Source organism: Amblyomma maculatum, chromosome 1 (assembly GCF_055883805.1).
Source record: "Amblyomma maculatum isolate TAMU_Amacu chromosome 1, ASM5588380v1, whole genome shotgun sequence".
In the NCBI taxonomy this organism is placed as follows: Eukaryota; Metazoa; Arthropoda; class Arachnida; order Ixodida; family Ixodidae; genus Amblyomma; species Amblyomma maculatum.
In genome coordinates this window covers 119,297,812-119,316,957 of record NC_139344.1, presented here as the reverse complement: position 1 = coordinate 119,316,957, position 19,146 = coordinate 119,297,812, and the positions used below count along the sequence as shown (strand labels likewise).

Here is a 19,146-nt window from a genome sequence, read left to right as displayed (position 1 = left end):
TGCACAAAGAGTACATGCACAGCAAAGTTCAGATGATAGATTAAACCATCAAAGGAACACTAAGGACGATTTTATATTTTTGTTCTAAGTATAAATTTGTTCCATGGCTCTTTTGCAGTCTGTTGGTATATTTATGCAAGCAAAAGATGCATTATTGTTGGGAGAATTAAGTTTCAAAATGCAACACCCTTGTCAACACTTGACCCAAATTCGTTACGTCGACAGAAACGGACTCCGTGGCAGACATTTGGAAAAGAATGTAGAAGTAGCCTTGGCCTAACAAATGATGGCAATCACTCCTGTACACATTACAAATGTGAAGAAGAAGATGGACCCCTTCGCTGGACGCTGACGAAGAAGAAGCAGTTGTGGAATTGCCATTGCGCAGATCGTGTTGGTCTTGATTGCCCCGCTTCCTCGCCGACCTTGACGCAGTCCTAGACGTCTTTCTTCTGCATTTGGTGGAGGTACGGCCTGATAACCTTGCCTTACGCTGGAGCTTCGCACCTGCAAGCTCCCGGTAACTCGTAAGGCTGAAGACGAACACCCACCAGCCGCCTGATGACCCCGCCGATTGTATGCTCTGGCTCCTTATGCTAGTGAGATCCAGCTCTTCACCGAGACCGACGACACAGACTATGATGACTGGCTTGCTTCGTACGAGCGATGAGTTCATGTAATAAGTGAGACGACGCCACAAAGTTAACAAACGTCATCTTTTATTTGACCGGCATTGCCAGCTTGTGGTATCATAACCATGAAGCAGATATCACGATGTGGGACTCATTTAAGGCTAATTTTACAACCGTGTTTGGTCGCCCTGCTGTGTGCAAGCTCCGCACCAAACAACGCCTGCATGATCGATCACAGCGGCTTGACGAAACATTTACAAGTTACATTGAGATGTGGTCCATTTGCTGTTCCTTGCGCAAAGTGACGACATCTATTTCAGGATTCTCACTATGCACGGCAAGTGCTCAGCCTGTAGAGCCTATAGCGGTGTGCGCAGCACGAGTCATCATTCAGGAAGTTGTGTACGCAATAGAGTTCGTCGTTTTGCCTTTCTGCTCTCATGATCTTATCTTGGGTTGAGATTTTCTGTCGCGTAATAATGCTGTGATCAAGTGTGCTTGTGACGAACTGAGTTTTCTGCGCTTGACGAACCGTCGCCGGACGTTCCTTCTCCCAAAGTCGGCATTGCCAAAGATATTGACCTCCCTGCGTGCTCTTTTGTTCTTGTGCCCACCGTGTGTGCTTTTTCCCGCTGTACCGATGTCCTTTTAACACCATCGCCCATCTTTCTAAACCACAAAAGTCTTCCCCTGCCTTATGCAGTACTTTCTACATCAGCTGGCCTCACCGCACTCTGGATTTCTAATCTATTCTCATTTCCCATGTCCCTGCGTCGTGGTGAATGTCTCGGCACTGTACAGATCATTGATTCCATTCTCACCGGTGATGAAACAACCGCTTCACAGCCTGATGATTTCGCTGCACTCACACCATCTGTTGTCGCGCTAGACCAGTCGTTTCCAGACAGTTTCCTCCGCTCCATCGATGCCAATCTTCCTGAGGCTCAACACTCTGAACTTCTCGCACTGCTTCATCAGTCCCGTTCTTCATTCGACTCTCATCAGCCTGCTTTGAGCCACACATCAAATGTCACCCACCACATTGACACCGGTTCCCGTGCTCCTCTGCGTCAGCGCCCCTATCGTGTCTCTGCCACCGAGCGCCGAGTTATTGAAGCCCAAGTTCACACTATGGCTCAGAATGGCATGATCGAGCCATCTAACAGTCCGTGGTGCTCCCCTGTAGTTCTGGTGAGGAAGAAAGACTGTTCTATTCACTTCTGCGTTGACTACTGTTGCCTAAATAAATCACGTGGCAAGACGTCTACCCTCTACTGCGTATAGATGATGCATTGGACTGTTTACGAGGCGCTGAATTCTTTTCTTCACTCGATTTACGATCCGGTTACTGGCAGGTACCCATGGCTGCGGAAGATAACCCTAAAACCGCATTTGTCACCCCCGATGGTCTCTTTGAATTTACAGTCATGGCTTTTGGTCTCTGTAATGCTCCTGCTACATTCGAGCGAATGATGGGCACTATTCTGCATGGCCTGAAGTGGAAGACGTGCCTCTGTTACCTTGACGACATCGTGGTGTTCTCGCCGGACTTTGCGACCAACCTCTCTTGCCTGAAGCAGGTCTTGACATGTCTTGGGAACGCCGGCCTGCAGCTTAACTTGAAGTGTCGTTTCACTGCTCGTGAGCTGACTATTTCAGGCCACGTTGTGTCCAAGGAGGGTATCTGCCCTGCTCCCGCCAAACTTTGAGCTGTGACTGCCTTCCCGAAACTTACTACCATTTAGCAAATCAGGAGCTTCTTGGGCCTGTGCTAATACTTTCGGCGTTTTATACAGAACTTTGCTTCTATTGTCGCCCCACTGATTCAACTACTTGGCTATAACTTAAATTTCTCGCTGTGGTCACCAGCATGCGACGCCGTCTACAATATCTTGCGCCTCCTTCTCACAGCCTCGCCCATCCTGCACCATTCTGACCCCCAGGCGCCCACCGAAGTACACGCAGACGCTAGTGGTGTCGGCCTCGGCGCTGTGCTTGTTCAGTGCCCCTCTGGTTTTGGTGAATACGTAGTCACTTACGCCAGTCGTACTCTCACGAAAGCCAAAACAAACTACTCAGTAACAAAAAAGTAGTGCATGGCCATTGACTGGGCACTCAAAAGTTTCGCCTTTACCTTTACGGCCGTCCTTTTGATGTAGTCACTGAACAGCATGCCCTTTGCTGGCTTTCATTGCTCAAAGACCCCTCCAGCCGGTTGGCACGATGGGTGCTTCATTTCCAAGAATATGATACCTGTATCGTTTACCGATCTGGTTGCAAGCATAAAGACATCGACGCTTTGTGTCGCTCGCCGCTTCCAGCCAACCTTGCCAGCTTCTCCGTCTTGGACCCCGTGGCGTTTACGCTCGACGTCAGTGACATGCCTGCCGAACAATGAAAGGACCTATAGATCGGCTCTCTTATGACTACCTCTCTAACCCTTCGGAGATTACCCCTTCACGCGCCCTTCGCCGCCAAGCTTCCCAATATGAGATTCGAGATAACCTCCTTTACCGACGCAACTACAATTCAAGTGGACGGAAATGGCTTCTCATGATCCCACGTCATCTACAGACCGAAATATGTACAGCTTTCCACGCCGCAGTTTTCAAGACGCACACTAGAACCCGTCTTCGCTACTATTGGCGAGGTATGTACTTCAGGAGTGAGCTCAAGAGCAGGGTACCAGTGGAAACATCAAAAGGTTTGGTTTGGCGTATGGGGTTTAAAGTCCCAGAGCGACTCAGGCTATGAGAGATGGCATAATAGAGGACTCCAGAAACTTCAGCCACCTTGGGTTCTTTAATGTACAACGACATTGCATAGCACATGGGTGCCTTGCTTTTCGCCTGCATCAGAAAGCATCCGTCGCGACCGGGATTCAATCCCACTTCCTTGGGCATAGCAGTTGAGTGCCCTAGCCACTGTATGAACTCGGCGGAGCATATCAGGGAAAAAAAAAAAGAGGCAAGCTGCAGACGAAACAACACACAGAAGAACTAACAAAATTATGACAACTAAATGACCAACTACTTAAGGAAAATGACAGCTTGAAGAAGAAAACTGAAAAACCAGAAACAGCAAACCCAACACAACAGATTGCAAACTCTACCACCACACCCCCATCACCCTAAAGAAGGAAGGGCAGAAGAACCAGAAGTACAAAACCTACCCATAGAAGATGTATGCAAATTAGTCGATCAGAAGCTAGAAAAGAAACGACAACTTCTTTGAAGAAGTAAGCAAAGAATTTAATTACTATTAAAATTCAGTGACTATTAAATTGGGAGAGATGGACACGTGGTTCGCAACCACTGAAACAGAACGGACACAAAGAGATGAGATGCAAATCGATCATGGCGGTTAAAACTAACAGATACATTACGTGACAGAAGAACTGTCGAGATTACGGCTAGAAAAGGACAATTCTGCAACAATTCTTAAGTAATAGAGAAAGAGCAGACATATATTAGCATTACAAGAAGTAGCAAGGCAAGAAAAAGTGGCAAGTATCCATACTCTCTGTGATGGAAAATAAAAACACAAGTAGGCACTCTTGTCAGCAAAAAAAACATTGCTACAACTAAACATGGTTAAAACAGAAATAAAAAATGTAGACCACAGCCTAATCGAACTAATACCAAGCAAGGCAAAAGAAGGCAGTTTGTTCATACTGAACATATATAGCTCACCAAAGCAAACAAGAATCAAATTTGGTATCTGATCCATGCAGCCAAAAAAAAAATTGTAAATAAACAGCCATTAGTGATTGTGGAGGATTTGGATTTTAATGCCTCACACCCAGCATGGGAATATAAGCAAGAGGATATAAGGGGAAGAACCCTCTGGCAGAAGGTGAAACAGACATGTCATACCCTAATCACAGACCCATCCACTCCTACAAGAATGAGAAACAGTGTAGTATCTGGGGACACCCCCCAGGACCCCAACCTTTCTTAGTGCAGTATGACAGGCCATGTGGTGCAACACTAATGAAAATTTAGGAAGCGACTACTACATCACTGAGACAGTGGTAAAAAGAAAGAGAAGATCACAACAACCGAATGAGATAACTTCCAAGAAATACAAAGGCAAATGATAGAAAGAGGTATCACAGAATCTAGGGATGGATGACAAACCTACACGCAGATACAAAGGAAGAAACTAAAGAAAAACCCAAAGAGGCAAAACTTGAAATCACAGACAGTGGGGCTCCTGCACCTCTGGTAAGCCAAAGTAGGCCTGGAGAGGAAAAATAAACAACAGAAATGGAACAGGACAATTAGGTGAAGGCTAGCCAGATTAAACAGGACGATAAAAGACTACATGTTAATGAAACAAAATTGGGAATCAGTATGCAACGATATGGAAAGCTTCCTAGGTCTAGCAAAGACATGGCAGCTGTTGCATTATCTGCAAGAACTGGAAGGCAGTATACAGCCACAAAGACAAAAAATGCAACAAATTGTTCACAGCTATAAAGGAACACGAAAAGAACTCAGAAAAGCTAACAACGCGACATATAGAAGACACAATCATCATGCAACTCTTCCGGATTATCAAGGCAAAGAAGATCCTGACTTGGACAAGCCAATCTAACAGTCAGAGGTCAGGCCAGAATTCAGCCACCCCAAAACAAAATCGGCAGCTGGCCCAGGCGATATAAGCAATATGATGCTGCAAAACTTAAACGAGTCAATCAGTGACCTCACAAATTATATGCAGGAATGCTGGGAGCTAGAACAACTCTCAAAAACATTCCATTGAAATTGCTATTAGACAACCTAAGACCCACCTTCTTAACATCCTATGTGGGGAAGCTCATGCAGCATGTCTTACAGACAAGACTTAACACATGTGAGAAAAGGGATTATGTCCCAACACCATGGCAGGTTTGAGACCAGGCTTATCCACGTAGGATGTAATTACACATCATAAAATATCAAATAATAGAAGAAGAGACTAAGGACACCAGAGCAATCATTAGGTTTGACTTAACAAAAGCACTCAATAATGTCAAGCATGAGGCGATTCTTAAGAACTTACAAGAAATCAAGATGGGGAAAAAGATGTTTCGCTATGTTAAGAACTTCCTTGTGGACAGGAAACCTAGTACAGAAATAGCAGAAGACAAACTAAGTAACATTAAAATGAGCAGTAAGGAAACTCCGCAAGGATCGGTTCTCTCCCTGTTGTTATTTATTATGACAATAATCGAACTGCCAAAGAAACTGAACGAAATCAAGGGCCTAAGACAAAGTATCTACACGGATATCCCTCTGGACAGCAAGTGGCAGTGACGGTCATATCGAAAGTACTAGCCAACAAGCAGTGGAGCTGGTGAGTAAATAACCCCGGTAAGACTTACATGCTCACCATAAAAGTCGGAACTCTTCACTTACCAACCACCGTGGAGCAGAACGGGAGAAGGTCAACCCCAAATTGAGGTAAGGACTAAGGGTATCCCTGAACTGAAAGTAGATAAAACAACAGTACTAGGCATGTGGCTCCAAAGCAATGAATGCCACAGTGAAACAAACAGCAGGCTCGAAAAAACAGCACGCAACAAACTATAAGACTAATTAGCTGCATTGCTAACCGTAAAACAAAAATTAAAGAAAAAAACTTACTAAGGCTGGTGCAGGCATTCGTGATCAGCAGAATAGCATACGTGATCCTATATCTGCGCCTCACTAAATGTGAAAAAGATAGAGGGAATCATTAGGAAAAGTATCAAGGCAGCTCTGGGACTTCCCCACTGCATGCAAACAGAAAGGCTCATGAAGCTTGTCATATCAAACGCGCTTGATGAAATTACTGAAACCAGCAGGATCTCGAAATAGGAAAGACTCACCAGAATACAAAGAGGGAGAGACATACTAAAGAGCCTCAGTACCTCCTAGTACCTCCTAGTACCTCCTGTTTTTGTGCCAAAGTGGCACAAAAACAGACATAGTACTGATAGACATCACGAAAAGGTTAAAAATCCTCCCAGTCCAGAAAGAAAGAAACACACCCAGAACCATCGTAAGAATAAAAGAATCAAAAGAGCCGAGGCCCTACAAAAGTGCTACGGCAGCCATACAGATGTGGTCTACTTCAATGCCGCTTAGTATGAGGACTGCCCAGCTATGGTAACTGTCGTAGCAAGTGAAAGCCAAGAGATTGAAGCTATCTGTTCTGTGCCGCACAAGCTCTGCAAAAATGGCAGAATAAATGGCCATAGTACTTGATATAACAGGAATAGATACAAAAATACTAATCAGTGATTCGAAGTCTGCGGTCAAAAATTATATCGAAGGGAAAATAACAAAGCAAGCAAGCAATATATTAAATCTAGGCTACTCGAAAAGAGATACTATATTCAAATAATATATGGCCACTGTTCCACTCCCGGCTACAGGGAAATTAAGGGATTCCCGAGCTCGTCCAAGGTCTAACATTCCGAGTTAGCCCGGGCCTCTATCGTGATAGCGACCAGGACTGACTAGTAAGATATAAAGGCATAACCCAACACTGTAGACTAAGGCGTGCAGTATACCACCGACCTACAGATCACTAAACAAAGAGCAAGGGAATATTTGGAGGAGCCCCCTACAAACAAGAACATATCCCAGCTTGAAGAAGGATAGACAATCCGCCTTTTTCACACGAACACTCTGCGCATGTGCGCCTCTCCCCTAGTTGAAAACAAACCACCAACCCCAGCTGCGCATGCGCAGTTCTTGGCCGCCGCGATCGGCGCAGCCGTAGCTAATCTCGGAGGCCATGTGTAGTTAATATCCGTGACAGGTGATTGCAATAGATGGCGTTAGCTGTCAAGAACACACACCGTCATTTCGCTGGCGCCAAGGATGCTTTCAACCAGTAGCAGACGAATTTTCAACCACTCCCAGAGGGCGCACACATTTTGTGAAAAAGGCAGATTGGGCACGATGGTATAGACAAGCGTCAGCCTGTGACGTCAGTGGAGATGCGGTGGCGCTGGTGACAGCAGTGACTTTTGTGGTGTAGGCAAAAGCACGGCCGTCTGCATTGGACGCGCGGCGCTTGCTGCGTTTTCGAGCATAATTCCTGATATTCCTGCAAGCTGTGGTGCGGTTGGTTGCGCCACAAGGCACAAAAAAGAAAATGGTACCTATTTTCACTTGCTTCTTGGGTCAGATAAAGATGAGAGCGAATGACAGAGGCATTGAGCGCGACAACTGTAGACCCTTCGGCGACAGATTGCCTTGGCAGTTAAATCTCGTTACAAGAGACACTCGGTTATAAGAGACACTTGAAAATGGTTTGGTTGGTTTTCCTATGTCTGCCATGTTAACAACATTGCATACAAGAGACATGGTTACAAGAGACACTCGGTTACTAAGGACAACTTTTTCAGGTCCTTGGAATACATTCTTCACTATTTAGAAGAGACACAACTCAGGTGTGCTCATGCAATGCAGCTGAAGCATACCAACTAATAAATGATGCACTTCAGATTCCCTTAGCTAAATTCTGTTCCATATCAGCATCCTTTTTGTTGTATATGTCAGGAACTGAGAATGAGTGCTTCCCCATTACAGTTAGATCTCATTACAAGAGACACTCGATTATAAGAGACATTTGAAAATGGTTTGGTTAGTTTTCCTATGTCTGCCATGTTAACAACATTGCATACAAGAGACATGGTTACAAGAGACACCAGGTTACTAAGGACAACTTTTTCAGGTTCCTAGAGTAAATTCTTCACTATTTAGAAGAGACAAAACCCAGGTGTGCTCATACAATGCAGCTGAAGTGTACCAACTCATACATGATGCACTTCAGATTGCCTTAGCTAAATTCTGTTCCCTATCAGCATCCAAGAGACTGCTGAGGTACCAGAATCTTTGAGGAACTCGTATCTGCAATGTGGATCTTGTGTGCTCCCGAAGAGCTTACAGAGTGTGCAATTCTCGTGCAAGTAAATGGCACATGTGCCATACAGGATGACTAGGAGGACATTTCAGAGGAAAAGTGTCGGCATTTGAGGGTGACAAGCATGTAAGAGTGCTTCAAAGGTATTAGAGCAACAGGAAGGCTTGAGTGAAGTGCTTTACCTCCAGAATTTGGGAAGGAATACACTCTGCACTCAAAAAAATACATTCAGTCATTCAGTTCAGGCGTTCAGTCGTGTCCGACTCTTCGTGACCCTATGGACCATGTCACGCCACGCTTTCCGGTCTCTCACTATCTTCTTAACATCACATAGCTTCATCTGCAATGCCTCGAGAATGCCATCTAACCATCGCGTTCGCTGCCTACCCCTTCTCCGGCGACCCTCAACCTTTCCCAACATCAAATCTTTCTCCAGTGACTCCTCTCTTCTCATCAGATGACCATAGTAGAAAAATACATACTAGTATGAATAACTTCTTTAAGCTTTCTTGAACAATTCCCTGTTAATGCATGTGAATGCATTAAGGGGGGATGTGCAGTAAACTGATCAATACAGTACTTTTTGAATTTTTGGTTACAAGAGACCTTGATTACAAGAGACATCTTTTTCGGGTCCCTTAAGTGTCTCTTGTAACAAGGTTTTACTTAACGTGCGTTGCACTTCTGCACTGAAACTTGATCAGTCTGTTTGCAACTCTTAATTGTCGCAATTGCTTTTCGGCCAGACGACGAATAGCGCAATAAGAAACGCCTGCAGCTCGTGCATGTTTTGGTGTATATACTACCAGGCCATAAGAAGTTTAGACGAGATATTCCGTGCGCGCATGATCTTAATCGAAAACAGCTAGGAAACCGCGCTGTGAGTTCTATTCATCGGCAGTAATGGCCGCGCATGTTTTCGTATAGAAAAGGACACAAAAGCTGCTGTAAAGGTAACTGCAGTTACATTGAGCGGTCACTCCAGCGCGATATTGCCGAAACAGGCCTGGTCTTGTGACATAGCTTTTCCCTGTTTTCACGTCCGCTAGTTTCAACGAGTGACTCATCATCACCGGTCTTAGAAAGCGATCGTAAACATAGTTAGAATCCCGGCAAAGTCACGCAGCGTTATTTATCAGATTATTAAATTTAAGGTCATTAGGAACCTGACGAATGAATTAAATAACCACGTACAACCTAGCTCTGATCGAGCAGGATATTTAAGTATGGTATATATGGAGTTTTGTTTATTGTCTCAAAGTGAATTCGGTTGTGAGGGGTGCAAAATAAGCAGAATAAGATGACGCGCATTTGAATAAAAATGTTCCAAGTATATTTATAAAAGATCAGCAGGTCGCTTAAATTTCACTGCAAGCGATCGTGGACATCGTGGAGAATATTGCATTTGCACTCAAAGAAAAAAAAAAATAAAAAAGTAGAGCATTCTTACAGGCATTTATGTGTATATTAACCTGTAAATAACCCTGGCTACGTCTGTGCGATTAAACAGACGTCAAACGTTTTTTTTATCGACCAGGATAAAACAAGTTGGCAGTGCGCACTAGGCGAATGTTACAGAGCGAGAAGATTGAGTTTTCTTATTCAGTGAAATTCTACGACTTAAGCTGCAGGTACAGTGAGCTAGAAATATGATTTCTAGTTCAGTATAGTTGCTGGTAATATTGTTCTTTAGAGTGAAGGTGCTTGGAGCAGCAGAAAACGTACCCATCAAAAAAGTTGTCAAATGAAAAGCACATGTACTTCCAATCATTTCATATAATCGTCGATCTTGCATGCACTAACAATAGACCCAGAAGTTAGAAGTGCTGACTATATATCACTTTTTCTTATTCATTGTATTTCTCATTTTCATTTAATTTAATCAGTCACTACAGTCCAATGTTGCTACAGTCGTCCACCGTAGCCGCGCGCTGTTGCGGCCATGGAGAAGGAGGCCAATGCAACGCTCTTCTCTAGGTAATCCCAGCAGTAATCGGCTAGTAAAGTGCTGAACTACTCTGCAGGCATAAACCAAACCATTTCCTCGCATAAGCGAAACTCACGCTTCAGAATATTTGCACACGCGAACTGGTTTCGAAGGCGGCGTCGCCTGGCGCAGTGTAGGCACGCTGCACTTTTGCCTGCGCCTCACGTCGCTGCTGATCACAGCGCCACCTTTGTTTACAAACATGACACTTGCCTATTGGTTCATATTGGAAAGGTGCAGCGAAAAAAGACACAAGACGAAGCGCACGCCTGTCCGTCTTCTTCTTTTCGTCTTGTGTCTTTCTGCGCTGTACCTTTCCAATATCCTAGCTCCCTGTTCATAAGCAGGTCGTACCCAACAATATACAGAGAGAAATGCAAAAGTTGCAAAAAAACAGCAGACATGGTTCACATGATCTGGGCATGCCCAAACATAATGCAAACACATCAAGAAGAAGGAACAGAGGCCTCCTGGGAGGCTCTGATGCCCAGCTCGAACCGCAGCATGCTATTATCCAACTGACTGAAGACGCCGCCTGGACACAAGAGCTCCGAGCTGCTGTTTAAGCGGGTGGGTATGGCCATTCTACTCTGTTGGAGAATAGTTATTTCAATCAATCACTCTCAAGACGTGTTCCGCAGATGCTGTGTTTCTCATAGTACCGTGATCGGAATAGATACCAGACCTGGCACCAGTTCGCGTTCTTCACTGTTCATCGCCACTCAATTGCGGCAAAGTCTGACAAAGCTCGACGCTATGGTGCACAGTGCTCCAGCACGTTTCAGTTACTGGTGCTGCCATTCTGCCGATTGATGCCGTCAAAGCGTCGCTTTTGTGCCTAACTAGCACTACCATACATGTCGATTCCACGAAAGATGAGCTAATTAACTGATCTGAAAGTTGTGAAATGGTGCAACCAGTGAATGCTGTTTGGTACCTTTGATAACTGGCCACGAGCTTAGATGCCCAAAAATTCACTTATGTGCGAACATTCACATTGATTGAACATATATAAGTATTGTACGAATGAAATAGCAATTGGTATCGCAAGCCATTTTGAGCATTCTGACATTCCTGGAAGCCACGACATGCGGAGGAATAAAATGCAGCGTCGAGCTTATCTCACCCTTTTGGCACAAGCTGGCACAATTTCGGTCAATTTAATGCTTTTGTCACAGCATGGCGCAGAAATAGTATTTGTAACAAAATGGCACAAATGGCACGGCTGTCACACCTCTGGATTCCTTGCAGCAGTCGTAGGTAATGATAGAATGTTACGCAGTGAAGTTTTGTAAGACGTGAGGCATAAAGACGTGAGGCATACTAGAGAAAGCATTTCCCGCAGCATGGTGCAAAAGCACCTCCATGCCCATAATGTGCACATGCTGGACTTTCAGCATTAGTTGTCTACTAAGCACATTGTCTACTATGCTAGGGCTGGCAAACCAACAAGCTTAAAAGGCCCATGAAAACCTATTTACTAAAACTAGAAAACGCACATGACCATTAGGTATCCCATCAGTCCCCTCTGCAATGCAAACATCTTTAAGCTTGCTTCATCAGCACCAAGCATATAGGCGATCGAAAATGTCTCCTCTCCCCTCTCAACTCAGGACATGCTGGCGTGCAAGAAAAAATGAAGAGAACAGGTCATGATGGCACCCCACCAAGCCTTGTACCATCCACATTGCTTGCGAGCATCCAATGAACAGGTGCACCCAGTAAGCCTCGATGGTGGCGTCATGGAGGTTTGCACATGGGGATGTGTTGTCCAAATCGGTTGCGAGCGGTAGCCAGAAGCATTTTTTTTAAATTTGCAAACTAAAGGCTCTATGTAAAGCTTTTAAATTTAACTGGAATACTCACAAAGACCACCTCTAAATAGATTTCTTGCATTAGAATATTAGCGCAAGTTCCATATCAGGAGCCCTTTAGTTACGCTACTTCAATATCCACAGTGACAAAAGAAAAAAAAAAAAATGAAAGAGAAACTGACCTGAAAATCTGGAAAAGCTGGTCAATCTGAGAGTCTCCATGGAAGAGAGGCCGACGTGTGACCATCTCGACAAAGATGCAGCCAATGCTCCAGATGTCAACGGGCGTGGAGTAGCGGCGTGCACCAAAGAGCACTTCTGGTGCCCTGTACCAGAGAGTTACCACCGCATGGGTGTAGATGCAGACAGCGATGCCAAAAACCCGCGCCAGGCCAAAATCTGCCACTTTGATGGTGCCCTTATCATCAATGAGGAGGTTCTGTGGCTTAAGGTTCTGATGAAGCACACGTCGCTGGTGGCAGAATTAGATGGCCTCAAGGATTTGCTTCATGTAGTTCTGGAACATATTCAAAACCCCAAATCAACAAAATTATTTGCTTATACCAAAAACAAAAAATGGGCAGGAGTATGTGTGCTAATGAACTGTAAGATAAATTTCACCTACTCCAACTTATATATGGCGACGTATTTCCATTGCTCACCTTAATGAGCGCTCTGTTAAGTTGACGGTTTTTGTCAAATCCATCCAGATACATCTTGAGGTCCACAGAAAGGTACTCGAATACCAGGTAGATCTTGTCAAGTCCCTTAATAATCACATCTTCAAAACTGGTAGTAATTGGCGATGATGGACATTAAGCAAGTGCAACTACTAGTATTCAACTTCAAGATTTGTTTTTGAAATGTTAGTTCATGCTAATTCAACAAAGTTCTGCTACAATCACATTTCCTACTCTGTAGTACTTAACACTGCATGTATCTCAACCATTTTTTCTGGTTCTGTCACCAAACCACACTAGATCAACAACTGATGTATTTAAAATTTTCCAGCTCGTCCCATGAACACAGCATATAAATTAACAACCTACACTAAGTATACTACAAGTTTAATTCAGCTGTTCCTAAAATGCAAACAGGTATTTTCATTCTATAATGGTAATGGCAAACTACACAGCATATATAGTTGCAGGAAAGGTATTCCACTAATTTCAGTCACTAATATCAAAAGCAGTACTTTATCAACCTTTCTAATCTGCAAATTATAAAATATAATTTTGGGGAGGCAAGGTGCACAATTCTGAAAATAAACCAGTTCACTGTCACAACTCCAGATTTGAATGGGACACTAATGGAAACTAAACTAAGCAATACGGATAGATTGTTCCTTGGGAACAGCAGCCAAAGTTTTTCTTTTTCTTTTTCTGTATGGTAGGTAGCTTCACTACTGAGAAAAACACGAATGAAAGTTCCAAAATCTTTTCTATTTAAAGACCTCATAAAAAATGAGCATAGCAACAACATTTCTATGACACATTTGTCATATGGTTTATGACAACCATTTGTTTATGGTTTATAAACATGACTGCTCCAAGAGCTCCATGACAAATGAATCACTGAAATGATGTCACTGTGAAGTGGATGACAATTATAATGTTTGCAGGAAAATGTACTAACCTAGAGTTACTTACTTTGAACTTCCTTTCTTGACAGGAACGAGGGAGCTCATTAAAAACTGTTCAAGCTTTCTTTTCATACGAGTACAATAACTGAAGGAAGAAAAAAATATTACCGAACGATGTACTTGTGCCTCAGTTCTTTCAGTAGAGAAATCTCTCGAAGGGCCATAGGTGGCACGCCTTCATTCTCACTCTCAAGACGAATTTTCTTCAGCATCACAATTTTCCCGCTGTGCTTGTTCCTCCCTTTGTAAACAATTCCGTAGGTACCTGCAACCATGCCACATTTTCCATCTTGCAAAGGATGATAATAAAAGTTTGTCATACAATTTAACTGCAGCATTTACAGAACCTTCATCACAAACATTTAAGATATCAGACGTGACATGAACTGGCTGACAAGTCACGTAAATAAGACATGACCATTCCTACCAGACACACCAAGTAAAATATGTGGACTATGTTTCAGAAACGTCATACAGAAAAACAAATCGATTTGCACGAATACCTACTATATGAGCTCAGTGGCTAATAAATGCCCACTGTTTTATGGTGAAAATTCTATAAACCACATTCTACTCTACACATGCAACAATTTTCTAACTGTATGTACAGGTTGAATGCAAAAAATATAAGATCGCCTTCTCTGTGTACCGTTCACTTGGAGCAAGTAACCCCATCTTGTGCTGCAAGTTGGTTCATAAGCGATGGATGGAAGGAGTGTGATGTATGCAAGGTTGCTATGATACAATTATTTTCATCCAATTTTATTTAATCCTTACTATTTGCCATCTGGCTGACTCCAATGATAGTGAAGGTATGCCAAAATATAAAAATGAAATGCAGTTCGAATGAAATTATCACACTATTCTATCGCTTTTCCTTTATTGGATAACAAGGTATGATATCACCATACACTTATCTTGCAATAAGGCCTGCAATTACACAGACAGCCTTGAATAAAACTCTTCAGTGCATATGTTATTAGTCTTGTGTTCACCACAGATGCATTTTAGCAAATAGTACCCCTATTTACATCCATCTGTAGTAGAATGACAGTTCGGGCGAGTTGGTTATGCATTTTTATATAGAACAGCGCGAAGACACAGGACAAAGAAGAAGGAAAAGACAGACACAGCACCGTGTATGTCTTTCTTTCTTCTTCGACCCGTGTCTTCGCGCTATTTTATATGAAAATTACATCCATCTATTAGTCTTGTATTCCTACAGATGTATGTTACCAAACAGCACCACTATTTACAAAGGCCATTCCAGCCCAGGCAAATCATCTTTTTGTTTGCTTGTTTAAGGCGTCTTCTCAGTGCCTGATAACAAATGCACTGTCAATGTCCTGCAAGCATTTCACTGCACCAGGAAATCTGTGGGTTCCCATGCTCTCTTGTGTATTGCAGGTAATAAAGAAAAGGTACAGTTATACTCAGCCATTGTATTTTGTTACTCTGCAAATAGCAATAAAACAGTGCTCATGAGGAATATTTTTACCGCAAAGCTATAACAACAACGCTTGAATGTGTTGGGAAAGCACTCGCGACAATGAAAACACCAGACTTCAGCGCATATTGATCGTTCTAGTTTGCAGCGCTGCCATAGTGTGGCATCAATTTTATGCAAATTGCCAATGTGGCTTCACACTGAGGATTGCTTTCATGGTTCCAAAAGTTGTGAGCATCCTAACATGCAGTGAAACAACCTACTTAACCCAGAGAAGGCCCAAAGCCTCACGATCTGCAATGACTTGTCGAAAATCGCAAATCGACAAAACTCACTGCCACATGCTGAAATTAGAAAAAAAAAATGGCCAGAGTGGAGTAGATTTGAACACAGGAATTTCTTGTGGGAAGCGAACATGGAATTTCATAGCTATTCCCGCAGCCAGTTACCCCGTGTGCAGACTGCGACACATTCCCGTGCTGTGCATTGCACATCGCATCACCTCCGCGTCAACTTTCATCTGTGCGCAAAAACTTTCGCACATCCTACTCTGTTTAGCTATGTTAAGAACTTACCATTTTTTATTTTTTTCAGCTGAACTCAAAACGTCCAACCCCTGACCATAAACAATAATGTTGTATTCCCCATCAAGACCAATTTGAACTGGAAAAAAAATCAACTAAATTTTGCAATAGCTTTTTTTTTTTTTAATGATCTAAATGATTTTCCATAGGCTTTGTCAGCATGTAAATATCTAATAACCATAAACCATTTGCTAAATTCTTATCTGAATTGGGTTTGAGGATGATAGAGCCACTGAAACACTGTCCCTGGCCGCTCTTACTGCAAAACTTCAGGGCCTCCAAAAATGCACTAAATTCATTGCATGCATTGCATTTTGCATAGGGCGCAGCAACTGCAATTCTAAAATCTGTCATTAAACAAGACATAGAATACTTTAGTAACACTCATTTTCTTTTTGCAATTCAATGAAATGTGTATGACTAGTTGGATTTTCTTGAGCACTTCAATCACAATTTCCAGGCACAGTGAGCTCAGGTTATGGCAGGTTATGAGCAGGTTATGAAGGCAGTACTAAACAAGCGAACCAGTTGCCTTATGCAGAAGGTGTAAAAGTCACAAAGTCAACAGATGACATGGCAAATCAACTGGAAGAACTGTGATTCAAGTAGCTGCCAAAGATGCAATACATGCTTCAGAGAAGGCAGAGCTACAAGAAGATATTAAAAAATGCTGAAGTTCTGCCTCCAAGGCTGTATGTTTTCATTCAGTAAGTCATGAAACTGAAAGAGGCTAAATTCAAACAGAAGTCTAGAATGTCTTTTTTTTTTTTCTTTAGGAGATCTCCCAAACAGCAGCAATGCTCTTCTGCCAAGAAGCATTAGTTTCGGCGCCATTGAATAATGAGGGCAGCTGTTGGCAGTCATGACACACTGAACTGGCAAAAGGTTTTTCAGGTACAATGTGAGTACCCTTCAGATTTTCAAATATAGAAAACAGCCAGGATACTGATTTATGGTGGAACACAGATGCTAGTGCACCTTTGGCAGAAGTGCATCACTAATGGGTGGATTATGCTTTTGGAACAGCAGACACTTTAGGCTTTCATTCGAATAAACCATATCTCAATTCTGTAGCCTATTTAAAAAATATAGCCTAAGAAGCAAAATATTTTGAGAGCTTTTCATAAGTACTGGTTAGTCCTGCAAGATGGCCAGAATTTACATTTCACAGGAATAATAATAAAAAAAATCACAAGCAATAATGGCATCGATGTCATTATTGCTAACCAGAGCTAGGTGGCCAACCACATGAGGTTGCCCAGCTCTGCAGTTCAGCACAAAAAAAGAAAAATAATCAAAAAGAACAACACATTGCAGGACTAAACATAGCATGATCCATTTTTCCCATTAGCCAATGTAATTGCAGCAACAATGAAAAACTTGAGTTAAGCCATTTGATACGAGAACAGACTAAATTCTACAATCATGGCAAAGCATTAAAGGATGCAGCTCTGGAGAACATTTTGTCCTTTCATGAGAACGATGCAATAGATGCTGCAGGCAAAAGGCCATGTTCACCCCACAGTAACCAGTGGAAGCCAATTCCAATGACTGCAACTGATATCAGTGATCTAACTAGAAACATGTTTTTTTTTTTTTCCAAGCGCCGCCTGTCACGTCCGAGTAAAAATTAATTTTGATGGCCCTTGAGCGGTCGCATGATATCATGAAGAACCTAAACAACAGCCTACGCAAAACGATTACTTTCACAGGACCGATCACACGTTTTAAACAGCAAATCTAGCTGCAGTACAAAAGCCAACTAACAGAAAAATGGTGATGTACAGGTGCAGACAGAAATAAACGGAGCGCCCAGCCTAAGAAAAAACTTCAGTGACTCTAGGATGAATAAATGGATGGATGGATAAGGCTGAACCCTTTGAATCGGGTGGCGGCACCACAGGCCGCCTAGTCGTGAGTATTAATATAGTTTGGACCTATTCTTGCCTTGCTTTCAGCCACCAATCAGCTAACCTTCGTTTGGTTATTTCTACCCTTTTAAAGTCTATTTTTCCTCCATTATTCTTAAACTCCAATGCTTTGGCTAAATCTGCCCCATTGCCTTGAACTATAGGACGGAGCCCTTTACAGGAAATTATTAAGTGTTCAGCCGTTTCCTCATCCTCCGCACACACCCTGCACAGCGTGTCTATCTCTTGGTACTTGTCTCGGTACATCTTAGTCCGCAATACTCCTGTCCTAGCCTCGAGCAACAATGAGCTGCCCCTAGAATTATTGTAAATATTTTCTTTGGCTATTTTCTGCTTGAAAGTTCTGTACATTTCCAATGCTGATTTGGTCTCTATCCCTGTTTTCCACAGACCCCTCTGTTTCTTTAACCTTTTTCTTAATTGATAATTCCTGGCTGGTCCCCCTACTGCTGCCCAAATATTTGCTTGCCAATTTTCTTGTCCACCTTCTCCCTCTTGTGTCGACATTCCTCATGTAGAGGTAGCTGAAGACTTTCCTAGCCCACTGCTTTTCTCCCATTTTTCTCAATCGTTGCTGAAATGCTATCTTGCTGCCAGCTTCTCTGCTCTCAAAAGAAGACCATCCCAGGCCACCCTGCACACCCTGGTTTGGCGTATTTCCATGAGCTCCCAAAGCAAGCCTACTCACCCCGCGCTGCTTAATTTCCAACCATGCTCGGGCCTCTGATCTCATACACAGGACTGCATTGGCAAAAGTTAGACTAGGAACCATCACCCCTTTCCATATCCCTCGCACCACTTCATACCTATAGTAATTCCACAGTGCCCTGTTTTTCATGACGGCTGCATTTCTGCTTCCCTTAGCTGCCAAATATTTTTCATGCTCCGTTAGATATTCGGCTCCATTATTTATCCACACCCCAAGATACTTGTACTTATCCACTACTTCCAGCCTGTCCTCCTGTATCCTATGTTTTCCAGCCTCATTATCATTAAAAATCATGACTGCCGATTTTTCCTTGCTAAACTGCAGACCTAACTTATCTCCCTCTGTACCACAGATATCCATCAACTCCCGCAAATCTACCCTGTTGTCAGCCATCAGTACTATATCATATGCATACATCAGTCCTGGTAATGATTGTTGGATAAATTCTCCTTGCTTGAGTAAGGAAAGGTTGAAGCCGAGTCCCCTCCCCTCTAGTTT

The 19,146-nt window shown here is 43.0% G+C and overlaps 1 pseudogene across 1 annotated transcript in view; it reads right to left on the bottom strand.

Moving 5' to 3' along the window:
* Positions 1 to 19,146, bottom strand: part of LOC146203710 (cyclin-dependent kinase 1-like) — a 37,075-nt pseudogene that overhangs the window by 15,060 nt on the left and 2,869 nt on the right. Inside the window, exons 3-6 of the transcript XR_014703910.1 lie at positions 14,086 to 14,242; positions 12,998 to 13,124; positions 12,518 to 12,852; positions 6,035 to 6,103 (exon numbers count right to left, since the gene is read on the bottom strand). The product of XR_014703910.1 is annotated as a cyclin-dependent kinase 1-like (transcript). The remainder of the gene's footprint in view (positions 1 to 6,034; positions 6,104 to 12,517; positions 12,853 to 12,997; positions 13,125 to 14,085; positions 14,243 to 19,146) is intronic.